Raw genomic sequence first — 15,265 nt, 5'->3', positions numbered from 1 at the left:
AAAGGCGCCCGAGAAGCGCTCACCTCCTTTTCGGCGCTTCCAGGATCTCTTGGCTCTGTTTGTACTCGGTGTCACTAAAGTCCCAGCAATAAAGCACCTTGTTAAAACGTACATTGGATAGTTTTACATAACAACCAGTTAATAGGTACAGTAAATACATATTTATATGTGCACTTTTTGAAGTTGGAAATTATCAATTTTACTAAATATTTTTAGGTTTGCTTTACTATTGTTTTTTTGTTTAATCTGATTAAATTGAAAAATATTTTTACAATAAGTTTCTTCACGATCTATTGCATCTGTTCTTATTGACAATTGATTTGTTGTTCTTTTATGTAAAGGAAATGTAACTGTAGCGGAGTCTTTGTTATACTGTTTTAAGACAAGATTTAAGCGCCATCTTCTGGACATTGTCTTACTGCACCTTCCAACGCAACGTGATGTTTTGCCGACTCCAACTTTCGCTGTAAACACCGGGCGTTACCGTAACCACTTGCCACGGCGGAAAGGCTCTCTTCGCTGATATTACATGAACGGCAATAAAATCACTACAGTGAGCATAGTTTTAATTGTATCTTCAGCGATAAAATGGAATGAAATCGGACAATGGATTCCTTATCTTTACTTTTTATGTATTTCTGCATTTTAGAAATTATTCTGTTACCCTATATTATTTTGTTATCCTGTGTACCTGTACATTCATGCATGCGACAAATAAAGATCTTGAGTTACCACTGCAACGATACATGCTTTAAAACGGTAAGTGGACCGTGTGAGACGCCAGCACAAAACATGCATGTACATGAAGCTGGTCGATTGTATCTCCCCATTTTCTCTGGTCCGGACGCCCCCTTTTTCTTTCTAAATCCCCACCCTCTCCTCCCCTGTCCATCCTGATTCATTATGGAAGCCCCTTAAAGCGTTTCTTTCAGTCCCCTGTCAGCGCCGAGCTCCGCCCCTAAGCTGAAGAGGCGTGATGAATCTTTTACACGTTCGCTAGCAGAGCGAGGGAACACTTCACTTCTGATTACATCACTCTGTTTAAATGAAAGCCTTTTAAAAGCCTTCAGTTATTGTGGCCCTCCATACCTCATTGTCATTTCAAGGCTATGTTCGACCATGTTTGCTTTTTAAAGTGCATTTTTCTCAAGCATCATCGGTACAATAAGCTTCCACTAGACCAATAAAACCATGAATGAAAAGTACAATAGAATAATATAATGCATAATTATACTCTTACAGATCAAATCCTTTGTAGGTTAATTTACAAAATTGCATTTACAACTATAGCAATTAATGAAACATCATTAACTTGTATGCCTTCAAAACGGAAATATATGGTAGGAACAAAGTCCCACAGATACCTTAAAAATGAAAATAAATAGGCTTCTTTGACGAACATAGCTCTCCTTGTGGTTGTGGTGTTGTGAGTCCGTGCTAGGTTTGTTTGCGGTTGTTTCCGGCTGTTCAGGGCAAACAGCCCTTCTGAATTTGTTTTATTATCTGAAATAGCTATGTCGAAATTAGATACTGAACAGGAATGGGTTTCTAAAATGAGAAAAAAAGTGTGATCTGTATTAATATCTGTATAAATAAGTATTCCTTCAGTCAGCATTAAGAGAGACCCCTACTTCATACAGTAGACTGGATTTCAAAGTCAGCTTTTATAGGGCTGACACTTGTACATCCTTCTGCCAGTTATCTTGGGGCTTCTCACGGTTAGCCTCACTGCATGTTTTTGCACTGCAGGGGGAAACAGAGGACTTAGAAGACATGGAGAGGACATGCAACTTCCACACACACACACACACACACACACACACACACACACACAACCATGCTTTCATTCATATCTTTTCTGAGACTTCCCTTTCATTTCTATGGGCATACCTTACCCATAAGTAACCAAACAGAATACAAGACTTTTTGCATTTTCAGGATTTTGATTGCTGCCACAGAATTTCATAAAACTGAGTCTCTCTTTGTGGGGACTGAAAAGGTGGTCCCCACAATGTCAAAATATATACATCACTCGCTCGCTCTCTCTCTCTCTCTCTCTCTCTCACACACACACACACACACACACACACACACAGGAGGCTGGATTCAAATCCCCAACCTTGGAAGTGTGAGCAAACAGTGTTTCGTTCCAAATCATTGTGCTTCATGTGACACTCATGGTAAACTCTTTTGTACAATGAATAAAATAATTTATATTTTCTTTTAGAACTATTATTCTATTTAACAACCATTGTATAAGAATATTGCTGATTTTGCCAAATAGTTATGGCAAGTATTCCTTTTCCAAATGAAATCAATACAGAAACACAACTCATGTATATCTGGGAATATGTTAGTACCACATCTATACATACACAGTCACATTTCTACCACATCTATACATACACAGTCACCTTTTTTCCACATCTATACATACACAGTCACATTTCTACCACATCTATACATACACAGTCACCTTTCCCCACTAAGAGTAAAGAGCAAAGTTTGGGGTCAGAGCACAGGATCAGCCATTTATTCAGCACCACCGGAGCAGTTTTGCACTTAAAGGTCTTGCTCATAGGCCCACAAGGGACATGGTCACAGAATTGGAACCAGTAACCCTTCGTTCCTAAAGCACCGAGGCCGAAATAGCAGAGATACAGGTGGACAATTTAATAACAATCCTGCAAGGGGATTTAAAAAAGTTAAAGATGTGTATATGTCAGGATTGGTCCCTGACTTGTCCCATTCTGTCCGTCATTTTCCCATTTGTCCAGCAGGTGTCACTGCCCATCCCGTTCTTAAAATCAATTTTACATTCTGTTTTTGGTTACCCCATTGTAATCATGTTTTTTTGTATTTAAGTACCCGAGTTTAGTCCTTGCCTTTTATGTCTTTGTTCTTGGTTACCCTGCTTGTGTCCAACTTTGTACCTATGGTTTATGTTCCTTTTATTCCCTAGTGTTTGAGTCCCTAGTGTTTGGTTGAGTGTTAATGGCCCACACTAGTCCCTTGTTTTGTATGTGGATAGATATGCATAGATGTGTCTGCCCATTCCTTGTGCACTTGCCTGTGTTCTTTGTCAGTGAGCCTCGCTGCACATCCCTTCCCAGTGTGCATAGATGTGTCTGCTCATTCCTTGTGCACTTGCCTGTGTTCTTTGTCAGTGAGCCTCGCTGCACATCCCTTCCCAGTGTGCATAGATGTGTCTGCTCATTCCTTGTGCGCTTGCCTGTGTTCTTTGTCGATGAGCCTCGCTGCACATCCCTTCCCAGTGTGCATAGATGTGTCTGCTCATTCCTTGTGCGCTTGCCTGTGTTCTTTGTCAGTGAGTCTCACTGTACATCCCTTCCCAGTTTGTCAGATAACTTTGTCTTCCACTTGCTTTTCTGTCTCAGTCCTTGCTAGTTCCAGGGTTATTTACATGCCTTTATTTGAAGCCGTCATGTTCTTTTTAGTTTTGTCTGTTTGGTATATTATTTTAATATTAAAGTTCCCCTTTGCCATTATCAATGCCCCAGTATCACAGTACTCCCAGGATAGGCTCCGGTCCCCCCTGTGACTCCAGTTGGGATTCAGCAGTTTCAGAAAATGGATGGATGGATGGCAGAGAAGTGGAGGGTTTGTCTGCACTACAGATCTTTCTCATCATTTTAAAACTGTGCCCTTTAACACCAACCCGCGAGATCTAATTACGCTGTACAATATTTGTAGTTAAACGACTTAGCGAGACTAATTATTTACTCAAATTTTATTTTGTATATGTATTGTGTATATGTTTGTGTATATAATGTGAATAAAAGCTGCAACACCAAAGTGGAAAATTGGCCATGTGTGTTTGTTTCTTGTTGATATAAAAATGGAGAGGCACAACACAGGGTTTGGATTAAACATTCATCATACAACAAATTATACCACTTCAAAATAAATAAAAGCAAAACCTATGATGCCAAACACAATAAGGCTTTTAACGTTAAAGTCTAACTCGGTGGGTGTTGCACGAAGCAGGATTTCTTGCTTAGCCGGATAACTTGTCGGATTTAAGGTAGTCTGAGCTAAATTTAAGTATCGAAGATTAAGTTAGTTTATCCCAGACTACCTTAAATCTAATAACTTATCTGGGTTAAGATAAATCCTGTTTCGTGCAACACCCACTCGGTCTCCTAAAGCATGGGGCACTCAAAGCAGTCCACAGAGCTTACAAACTGTAAACTAATATAAATAAAAATGGGAACATATAAATAGCCCCAAGCAGAGACAAACCGATGTCATTCTATGTCTAATTCCAGGTGTTATTATATTTTATATTTTTTTATATTTGAGCAATGGTATTTTCACTTACCTGTCAGACACGCGTGCCGACATGCATGTAGACGCCCAGGGATCAATTGGCATGTCAACGCTGCTTCCCAAGCAGGAGATGGCGCTATAAAAAGGTAAATTGGCAGTTATGTCATTATTGTGTCAGCCAGACGCGCCTCCTGCTTTTCCCTGGGATTTTAACCCATTAAACAAACAACGCGCGAAACCGGCATGAAAATGTCTGTAAGAACAAGGTGGGGATACTTTCCTATTGAAAATGTTACTTTTAATGTGTTGTATGTATCTAAAAATACAGTTTTATGGGTACGTCCATGTAATGCACGTGATGTCAAAAGATTATCTAAGGAGATAAACACGACGATGACGATGCTCAGTTTTGTCCGTTTATGGGTCATTAATTAAAGACTATTCGACAGTTCACCCATATTGCCGCTAGAGGGGGTCAGGATGCGTTTAGCCAAGTGGCGACGGAAACCAGCCCAGAAGAGGCGAGGGGCGAGTCTCGGGTCTTTGCATTACACAGGGAGGCGTGCGGGAGCATGCAGCAGCGGCAGGGAGGCGGCACACCAAGACCGCTGCCATGCGTGCATGCACGCTACTGTCGCCGCGCATGAACTGCAGTGGCTTTCGCAACTACTTTGCAATTACTGAGAGCGATGAGGATGGTGAGATCAGAGCGGAACGACAAGTCAAGCACAGAAAATGAACCGCGTGCGGCGGGACTCCGCTCTTCTTGAACCCTGAAGAACCTTTAAGTAAGTATGTCTCCATCCAAACCAGGTATTTTTCTATCATTCAGTCATGTTCTCCTTCTCTCACTTGCACTGATACAACATAGTTGTGAAAACTACAGCTGTAGAGTTTACATTCATTATTTATTTTGTTTGTTTTTCTGCGTCTCGGCTGTTTGATTTATATTCAGTTATAGCGCAAAATCAAAATACGAAACAGCCATTAATTGAAATCTCCTTGACCCGGCACGTGTGGGAAGAGCATAACAACGTACATGTGAAAAATCACTCATATATAATTTTAAACACTCCCAGGCTTCCACTGATGACGATCAAGGATCACTCTATTATAATTTTTTTTTCTAATATGCTGGAGACTGTAATGGTAAAATGACACCAATGCAAATAACGGCTTTGCTTCTGTTTAATAAGTTATACCCCTTCGTTATGCTTTAACTAGCGACAGCCATCAGGATTTCAGTAAGTGCATCCGTATTTAACTCGGGAAGTAATTATGCCTAATAATCTATGGTGTATAAGCGATTTACCGTTACGTTTTACACAACGTTACATATCGTCTGACGCGCGTCTTTTCCTGGTGCCCGTGTTACATGCGGCATTGTTTTTATAACTAGTATTTCTGTTATATATCCAATACTTTATTGAAATTTATTTGAAAGAATATGTACAATTGCTGTGAGTCTAAGAGAACCCTTTATTAGTTAAGAACTAGCCAAAAGTACATTAAGTTTTCGCGGTAATTTGACAATATAACCCACAAACCCATGCACTTTGCGCTTAATTGATTCTAACAATTCTCTTCAAGAGTTCTGAGAGACCATGCCTGCAAATATAGATGAATGAAATCCAATTATCATGCTCTTTTTGGGTCCGTGACGGTGGGGTGGGGGTGGCGGTGGGGGGGAGGGGTAAGGTTATCATACAGCCTGTGACCCGCGGGCTGTACCGACCTGCTCCTTAGACACATTTCAGCTTTCACTTCGTTACATTCATTGTGTCCTTTTGATGGGGTATTGGGGAGGGGGCAACAAATGTTGATGAGAGAGGCCTGATTCCCGCGTGTGCAAATGCACACACACGCGTGCACGTGGGGAGGGCAGAGCGGACAACTTGTTGTTTTTCTCTGATTTATGAAACTGAAAATGTTTCTGCTTTAAAATGTTTCACGGTTCAGTCCTTACATGGTGTAATGGGGCAATCGAGTTCTCCTCAAGCGGAGGCGTTGAGCGGAATCCTGGGGAAAGTCCTCAAACCCAGCGGCCATATCTTGTTCCTTCTTCAGCTGGACGACAAGATGTTTTGTGAAGGGCTTCCAGACCCAGGGTTGGGCCGGTTGCGCTCTCGTTCTTTCCACATCGGTCCTGTCCCTGCTTGGGGCTGTCCGGGAGACCAGGGCAAAGCAGTGTGGCTCACCCCCCCTCCTTGGATTAGGAGATGACATCTGTGACAGGGGCTGGGGGCCCTGGGCTGCAGCCACTGTAAAATCCACCTAAATAATTCATGGCGTTCTGGGTAGCCAGACCAGGCCAGGCGGTCAATGTGGAGACCTAAGTGTGTCTGTGTGTGTGTGTGGGGGGGGGGGGGGGTGACAGCAGAGAGATCCATCCCTGCTCTATTCATGGACTGGCCTTGGTAAATACATGCCAACTCTTATCAGACCCTGGGAGGAGAATTCTCCTCATAGCCTGAGAGATTACATGAGAAGACCGTCTTCAGGAGGTTGGGCTTAGTGCAGCTCGCCGATGTCTCAGTTTCTGAGAAGCATCCGAGGCTGAAATCAAACGTCTGGTGCCTGTACAGCCGGCATCTGGCTTCCGGCACGTTGACCCTGCAGCTACCATCAAGGTCAAACGGACGAATAACGATTTTGCGTTTACTGATCAGATGCTACGCGATATTCATGGTTTCTATGCCTGTGATTAGTATCGTGTTGTTGCTAACGGACCTAATAAAGCACTTTTGGGCGGGAAGGATGTACATACATATGTCGTGAATTTCAAGGCGATGATATCGCTAATGAGCGTTAAGTGATTTATTGAATTATAAAGAACGTGGAGGACAGCGTCTGGTGCAATTGATAACACCGACCCTTTGGTGCAACTGATAGTACAATGAATTTCTAAGGTATGGTAATCACGTTCCTTTTGTGTCTGCTGTTTTGTTACCCTAAATCCCATTTCTCAAATCTTGGGGGGGAAAAGAAATGCCTTTGAGGAATGTGGGGAAAAAAAAACGAGTCCACAGTTATCTTTCTGCAGCAGCAGACCAAGGTCTTCCTCTTTCACGCGTCTGGTCGTCGCATTAAATGTCACCTAAAATGTGAAAAGGTTGGAATGCAGAGAAAGGAGCCGGAGTGTGTATAAATGGAGGGTAGGTCACCTTGAGCACATGGCAGTGTTCAGAAATAATGAGACCCGTCATGAGATGGCATCTCATTAGCAAGCGTACGGCAGTCGATGAGATGCTGTGGAATAAAGGAGCGATACTCATGTAGTCTGTTACCGCTCAAGGTGAATCGACTGCCGCCGGTGATATTTCCTGTATTCCCCATGAACCTGTGACTCCGTGTGACGTTCGGACTTTGATCTCACCCCATATATTTGTCTTGGCTTCTTAAGTGTCACGTCTTGGACCATCTGAGGAGAGGGGCTTGGAGCGGGAGGCTGCGGCCAGCTGGTAGACGGTTCTGCCGGTGGCACTCGTCATTCGCCACCAGGCGGGGGGGGGGGGGGGGGATAGGCCGTCGTGCGGCTCCGCGTGACACGGCTGCGATTCCATGGCGCCCGCAGTCGTACCAGGAAGGGTTAGGGTTAGTTAGGGTTAGGGTTAGGGTTAGTTAGCACGCCGTCCAGAGCGTTTAGGGTGGTTTGCTTTGGGAAAGATGTGAGATCGGCCCCCTCCAGTGCTGCTGTGGAATCCCACTATTGTTGGGACACCTGAGAACCCCCCCGGACACCGCTGGGGAAATTCAGGCCCAGAGACCTGAAACCTACTGAGACAAGGTCCCTGTTTACAGTTTCTTGGTTGGCGAGGGACCTGTGGTTATTGCATGATACCAATCAGAACATCTACAAATGCTCTGGGGGGCAGTATCTCTCCCCCCCCTCCCTCCCCCCAGCATGAGAGGCTATGCTGGTTACTTGCTGGATGTACACAAGTCTGGCACTGACAGGAGAGAGCTGGCTGAGGTCCCGATGGGGAGGGCAAACGAATATTCAGTGTCGCGATGGAGTCCGGCACCCGTCCACTCAAGCGGGCAGTGCGGGGTCACAGACGTCTGCCATGTCCATGAAAACTACATGCACTGTGTTAAACGTCGCTGAAATACCCATCACAATATGAAAGCTATGCTCATGTTTTGCTGCAGACCGGGGTAATTCTGTAAAATCCTCCTACTGTTACTACGCGTCTAAGAATTTCTAAAAACAAATTGGGGCGGGAATTGAACGGAACACCCAGAATGTAAACTGAGATAGTGATTTGCAATTGTATCTGCACTCCTAAACCACAGATAAAGATCTCTCTTTTTTTTTCTTCCTTTTTTTTTTGACTGTGCTGGCTGAGGGAAGGGTGTAGTGAACTGGAGCAAAGTTTTAGAAACCGGAATCTGCGTAGACTGTGCAGCTTTGCAGACAAACGAGGCTCTTTGCGCCGCACCCTGCTAGCGCAGGCCGGTCTCGTCTTCACTTCGGTTTCTTTCTACCAGATATATCGGTTTATGTTAACTCCGGCGGGACACATTGAACCTGTACTTTTGGGCGCAAACAGGCTATGAATCAGCACCACCTTTATCGTGAGGCTATTCCTTCCCTACAGAGGTGTAATTACACCTGCAGAATTTATTTTCCCGTGTGTGGGGGATGCCTCTATTTTACGGCGTCTTTACTGCACTGTGGGATCGGGCTGGTATGGAAGCGCACCTGTATATGGTTAATTTGAGTCCCCTGGCCGTTTAAATTACTCCTCTATACTGTTACACTGAATAACTATAGAAGTCTTTTCCACAAATTAGGTCGACCTACATTAAAATTTTGCATTTATTTATTTAGCAAACCATCCCCGTAAGGTCGCCGCCTCAAGCTCTTACAGTGCAGGGCTTTTGAGGGAAACCCCTGCTTGACCTATTGAATGTCCGTTACTGAATGCAGCACATTATGAGGTCAAGACAGGCGAGGTAGGTCAACGTCTGCTTGTGGACCAGCAGTGGGAAATGGTAGAACACGTTTGTACCGTGCAGTCGTGTTACTGGGTCAGGTAAATTCATAGCTCAGCAATGCCGGAGCGAGTTATTTTTGTCCGTTTTTGAAGGGAGCTTTAAGTTATTCATTATTTCATTATATTTTTTTTATATACACCCACATAAAAGTGCAGGATCTCCCTGGCGAGCCTTTGATGTGAGGGGGATGGAATATCATGCGGATCTGATGTCTCTCACGGGGAGAGGGGCTGGCTTGCTGGCCATCCGGGTCTGGGACTCCGTGGTAATTAAGGTTTTGCGTCTGTCTCCTATCGATCGCTGTAATCGATAGCAAATGAGGAGGCCACATGAAGCCTGGGTGTCGTCCGGCGGGTTATTGCGGGCAGTTAAAATGCAGTGCAGTTAGAGAGATACTAATCAACCTTGATTTTCTGTGGCAGCTTCAGGTGACGTGAGGAGAAGGCCGCCAGTCTACAGAGAAAGGTTAGGTTAATTGCCCTTTTGGTTACTGTAGGCTGACAAGAAGAGGAGGGATGGAGAGAGAGCGAGGGAGTATGAGATGGAGACAGACAGCTCTTCACCTCGGATTAGGGGGAACAATTTTCCAGATGCCAGAGGGCTTCACCCCTCTTGTCAGCAGACTTTGTCAGGTGTAGCGCGAAGTCCATTAACACGCAATTAATGAATCCCTAATGAGCTTCCTCGGAAAGCACTTTCCCCATTAAGGGTGCGGACGAACCGCTGGAGACTCTGGCCAGCCATTGGTCACGTCTCCACGCTGTGTAGCCGTTACCTCGGGGATGGAGGGCAGGATGTGTTTGCGTCGTTAAACCTACTTCCTAGGCGACAAAAGACTAAAGGAAGAGAAATGACCACAACTCGCAATCAGAAAGTACCACTACATTTTTTTTCTTGTAAAATGTTGAAATTTGAACGGGGTTATGGTTAGATTTCACGTCACCTGTTGTTGCACTTCTTTGGTATTTTCTGTTCAGCTCTGTCCCTCCTCTGTTGTTGGTAAAAGGTTTTACATGAATTAATGGGTTTTAGTCGGCATTTAGAGAAGCATTAAAGGTGCACCGTGTCTCTAAGGGGCTGAAGTGCGGAGGGGAGGGTCTTTGCAGCCCCTTCATTCTGACCTGGAAACAGAAGAATGGCTTGAAAAGGGAGCATTTTCATGGCTAAGCTGTATGCTTTTGAAGACAAGAACCAGCAAGGTGTTACGCTTTATTTTGATATGAAAAGTGCATCGAGATCAACGTTCGCAAGACCTGAAACCACAGTGACGTCACATAAACTGCCGTCATGGAAAATAGTCTGTGTTTCCGTGAGGCCTCTGTACCTTTTTTGTAGCCTTCAGGGTAAGACGACAGGACTGCACTTCAATGACTGGTACCTTCTGCAAGCTTCTAAGACTGAAGTATAGCCTGATAATCTAGCCTGATGCCAACATGGTGCCACAAAGCATGTGGATTTCTGATTTAATGGACACGTTCACTACCTGTAACCTACTTCATCAAAACAAGTCAGTTGAGGACTTTTTTGTTCCAAAGGTGACACAATGGTCTCTGCGAGCACATGAAATGGTTGGTTTCTGGTGTGTTATGAGTACAGACAACTGAGAGAATAACTCAATACTCCTCCTGCTGCTGTCTTAGTAGCGCTACAAGTGTGAGCAACAAGCTAATGGAACCGTTCCAGAAGAGCACTGCAAGTCTGGCTAGAATCTCTCTTTGTTCAAACATTATAGTTCATGCTCTTCCTTGATGGTCCCTTGTGTTGGATGAAGACCATGTCGGCTACATTACGCAGAATCCGGTCTTCAAGGCGAATGGGTGTTTTGGGCTTGTTTTGGGTGGCGGTTCCAGTGAATCTGGTCCGTTCCTGAGTCTGTGTGGTTTGTGTGCTGCGCTCCCATACCGATTTGGCCTGGAGTGACTCATCACACCACCGTCAGCGAGGGCCTGTGCTGATGACAGCCGGCTTTCTGGCTGCTGGTCCAGCTGGTAGGAGTTCTTCATCCTCCTTAATAAGGATGGAGCTGTGAAAATAGATCAATACCAAACAGCAAATGTGAAAATGGTACGAGGCTGCTCTCACCTTCATGGCTTCATATGCTTAGCCTGAAATATTATGTTTACTGTTACTAATATATTGTTGCAATTAAGAACTTCTGGGCCAAAATGTTAAGTGTTTTATTTTACTGAGTTACATTTTTATTTAGTATCCTCTTTGTGTTCAGTGAGGGATGTGGCCTTCAGTAGAACTGAGGGGGTACATTCTGGAGGGTGTGGTGTTCAGTTGGAGGGGGGGGGGTTACTTTCTGTAGGGTGTGGCGTTCAGCCGAGCTGGGGGGTGCCACATATGTCCTGTTTGTGTGGGCTGCACCTGGAGGTAGTGAGGGGCTCGGTGATACAATCCGTTGGTTTGCCAAAAGATTACACGCTAAGCTAACCTTTTGCCACAGCCTGTGACGCAGCAGTCAGGGTGACTGTGAAGATGGCTGTACGGGGTTCAGTACATGTGACATGCCGCGTTCAGCCGGAGGCCTTTAATCAGTTCGTGCCACTTATGGGATTAACGGCAAACCAACAAGCCCATTATACACGAGAAAGCATGTATTTGATATGCTTGTAAAATGATCATGCTCTGTGGGATTGTGGGATTTATGCAAAACGTTGCATCACGCCGCGATAGAGCAGTGCAGAAATGGAGGTATTTTCGGAGAACTCGCCTGGGGCTCCTTATGGGATTATGGCCAGTGCTGCCCACAGTGCGTGACTGTGGGCTGAGTGGAGCTGCGCAGGGGGCTTGATGCGGTGGTCTGCACTGCCCCCATGCTTGGTGCTGGTGGTGGTTTGTGTGTTTGTGTGGGTGGGTGTGTGGGTACAACGATTATTGTATATCGTGGGGACCAAATGCCATTTTTCAGGTCCCCACAAAGATCTGAGAATGCATTCAAAAAGAATAATGCCAAAAATCTGGTATTTTGTACTATTTGGACCTGGAATGTCCATCTTTGAGGAGATGGCACACGGGTCCCTGGAGTTGGGGGCTCGCTGTGATACGGGTGGAGTCGGTGTTGATGCTGGTAGGTTCTGGAGAACACTGTGGCTGTGCAGAGGGGCGTTTGGGGGTTTGACCCGATGGAGGAAGCGGAATGGAAGATGGGCGTTTTGGTTTCAACACAAACGCAGGAACACAAAGGAGAATTTGATTTAATATGATTAATATGAACACAGGCGATGTGATTCACCGGGCCGTCCTCGCCCTTCCCTGAGACATCCCCCTCCCACCTCACATTTCGGAATATCCCTCGAAGAGACACGTTCCATCAGGCTGTAACGGCCAACAAGAGGCAGGTGGCCCAAACGGACAGGATTGCAAACCCCCTCCCGCCCCCTGATGTCATACACTGGGGAATGGGCAGCTCCCCCCCTCCTCCCATAAACTAAGGGCAAAGCCACCACAGCTGTGAGAGTCACCCCCCCCCATCTGTGTTACCGAGATGGGGGGGGGGGGGAGGCTCATCCTCTTTTATTCTCCATCTTTACGGGCGACTGTTGCACCAGACAGGGAGAAAGGAAAGGTCAGGGTTTTCCACGGGGGTAGCAGGTGCCCCCTCCGCCCCGCCCCACCCCACCCCACCCCACGCCAATGTACTGAAAGTCTCTGGCCAGCCACTGCATATAAAAGCAACCCCCCCTCACACAACCGCGTGGCCCGTTTACCTAACGTGCCGTTTAATCGGGCGCGAATGCAGCGCTGCTTTGCCGGCAAGAGACGCCTGTACTCGACACAGCCCCCCCGGCCAGGGACAGCTCGCCGGGACACTAATGGACGCCAGCTTCAGGTGAGGCTGCATCTTCCCCTCGCTAAACCTGTTATGGAAGAGCTGGTTTCTCGGGCAAATCCCTGTGCCCGCAGGAGCTAAAACAGGCCGTCCCCTTATTAAGAAGTCTGTAGATATGGAAGGAAAGCCATAAAGATCTGAAATTACTCACGGCAGGTGGTAACGCTGTGTTAAATGTGATTTTGTTGGTCTCTCGGTGCGAGCCAGAGCTCTGGTCTCCAGTGTGTGACCTGCTAGATCTTAAATTCTAGCAAAGATAGAAAGACTATCTAATTTCATAACCTGTTCAGATAAGATATCCCACATATGCATACTCAGACACTTTAATGTCGTAAAATGTTTACACAGTTGTACTTGGTTTCTCCCCGCGCAAAAAGAATCAGCATCTTATCTGCCTTGTCGGCATGGATACAGTTTGTTTACATGTCTGTTTTTGAATCCTATAAGAGGTGGGGATTTCTAGGATGAGCAGTGAAAGGAAATATTAAGCAGCTGTTTTAATTTCCTGACAGTTTTGCAGGGCTTGCAGTCACTGCTTTCCTTTCTGGCTCGTCTGAATTGCAAATCGCATCCCAAATGGTGTCTGTGAACTTTGCGAAGTCGAGACTCACCACTGGATGGGATTGTGACACTGTAAAGTTTATCGTGAATGGCTGCACTCCGCAGCCTCTGGGACACACTCCCAAGGCCGCGCACCTCACTGTCAGCCGCTCGGCACAGTTCTGACGAATTGCGGCAACTTGATGAGGCACAGAGGAGTTTAAGAGGATCTGTCACCTCTCTGGGTTCCCGCGTCAGCGAATCACAGGAGTTTGTTCAGTTTGTTTGAAGTTAAGCACTGAAATCATATTCAACTGCTCAGAACAGATGGTGAATTTTCAATGTGTGGGGGAAAAAAAAAACTCAGATCAGTTGGAAATCCAGTTTTGATGTTCTAGAATATTATTAAAGGATCACATGTGGGATTCAGTGGAACGCTGGCTTGTACATTACACTCATCCACACTGGGTTGGGGGATAGATAATTCATTTAGTACAATTGAGGTTCAGACTGCGTGAGCTTTTAGTTGAAAGGCTCGTAGCGGGATAGCAGAGCTCAACTGAAGAGGTTGTGCAGGAGAAATAAGGAAATGGGCTTTTTATGCACAATACGACAAAGCTGGGGTGGGTGCACGACTATGGACAGGACACAGGGTAACAGTGGAACGCATGGAGTCCAGCCATGCTGTTAATGAAACTGTCAGTGCTCCTCTTCTGCGTCATGTGACCTCCCGAGGAGCGACGTGCAAAGCCAGAGTAAGGTTCATACGTCGACAATCATATGGATGCTTCAGACGAAGGCTTTAGGATAATTAGTGGAGAAGAACGGGCCCATTACATACAGTCAGGCAATTCTGCATGACAAAGGAGCAGCCGCAGGACAGAGATCTCTGATGGGAGGCTCTGTCTTAGCCTATGACATTCCGGCTAATTAAACTGGATAATTGCGTAGCTGGGAAGAGAAGCTCTCAGTTGGGGTCACGTGTACAACCATGAAGCCGTCTTTGTACACAAATGTTACCGTTTAGACATGATTTCACCTACAAACGCGTGTTTTCTGGTTTAGCATATACTGTAGATGTGCATATAGTTTGCCAGCAAGATATGTCCCGAGATTCGAACCTGCGACCCTAGGGTACATGTCAATAATAACTATGCTGCGGCGATTATGCGCGGCATGCGGAATAAGTGCTATTATCCAGAGGTATGAGTTTTTGGGCTCATTGACGTCATGCGGCAGGGGGGATTTTCTGCAGTCGTTACGAGACTTTCGGGTCAGGCAGAAGACACGGCCCAACTCGACATCTTGCGTCTGTTTGGTGCAAATCACATGCTCTTCACTAAGTGGGTCAGCCGCTGACAGGCTAGTAGGTGTTTCGGTTTTAGGTTTTTGCACATGAATCCGCATGCTGCCTGTTTAGCTGCAGTTCCCTTTCCTACCTATGGGTGCTGCTATAGAGACAGTAGGCTGCATCTTACTCTGTTTAGTATAAAAAGTTTTAGAAAATCAACTTACTTGGCATTTAATTGTCACTGAGGGGCATGTTCTAAATGTATCTAGCACAATATTTAGCTAAACCAATTACATAAAATTTATAAA

General features: G+C 45.5%; 2 protein-coding genes across 4 annotated transcripts in view; one reads left to right on the top strand and one right to left on the bottom strand.

Moving 5' to 3' along the window:
• nkain4 (sodium/potassium transporting ATPase interacting 4) overlaps positions 1-40 on the bottom strand; it is a 36,087-nt gene extending 36,047 nt beyond the window's left edge. Inside the window, exon 1 of the mRNA XM_072702342.1 lies at positions 24-40. The gene's annotated coding sequence lies outside the window, so the exon portion shown is untranslated. The remainder of the gene's footprint in view (positions 1-23) is intronic.
• Positions 41-4,652: 4,612 nt separating this feature from the next.
• Positions 4,653-15,265, top strand: part of LOC111837149 (uncharacterized) — a 30,966-nt gene continuing 20,353 nt past the window's right edge. For 2 of the 3 annotated variants that reach the window (XM_023798997.2, XM_023798996.2), the window contains exon 1: positions 4,653-5,078. The gene's annotated coding sequence lies outside the window, so the exon portion shown is untranslated. Of the gene's footprint in view, positions 5,083-15,265 lie in introns of all 3 variants that reach the window. The other variant, XM_072702163.1, reaches the window with a different exon arrangement.

This window comes from Paramormyrops kingsleyae, chromosome 18 (genome assembly GCF_048594095.1).
Source record: "Paramormyrops kingsleyae isolate MSU_618 chromosome 18, PKINGS_0.4, whole genome shotgun sequence".
NCBI lineage: Eukaryota > Metazoa > Chordata > Actinopteri > Osteoglossiformes > Mormyridae > Paramormyrops > Paramormyrops kingsleyae.
This window is presented reverse-complemented; position numbering and strand designations above follow the sequence as displayed.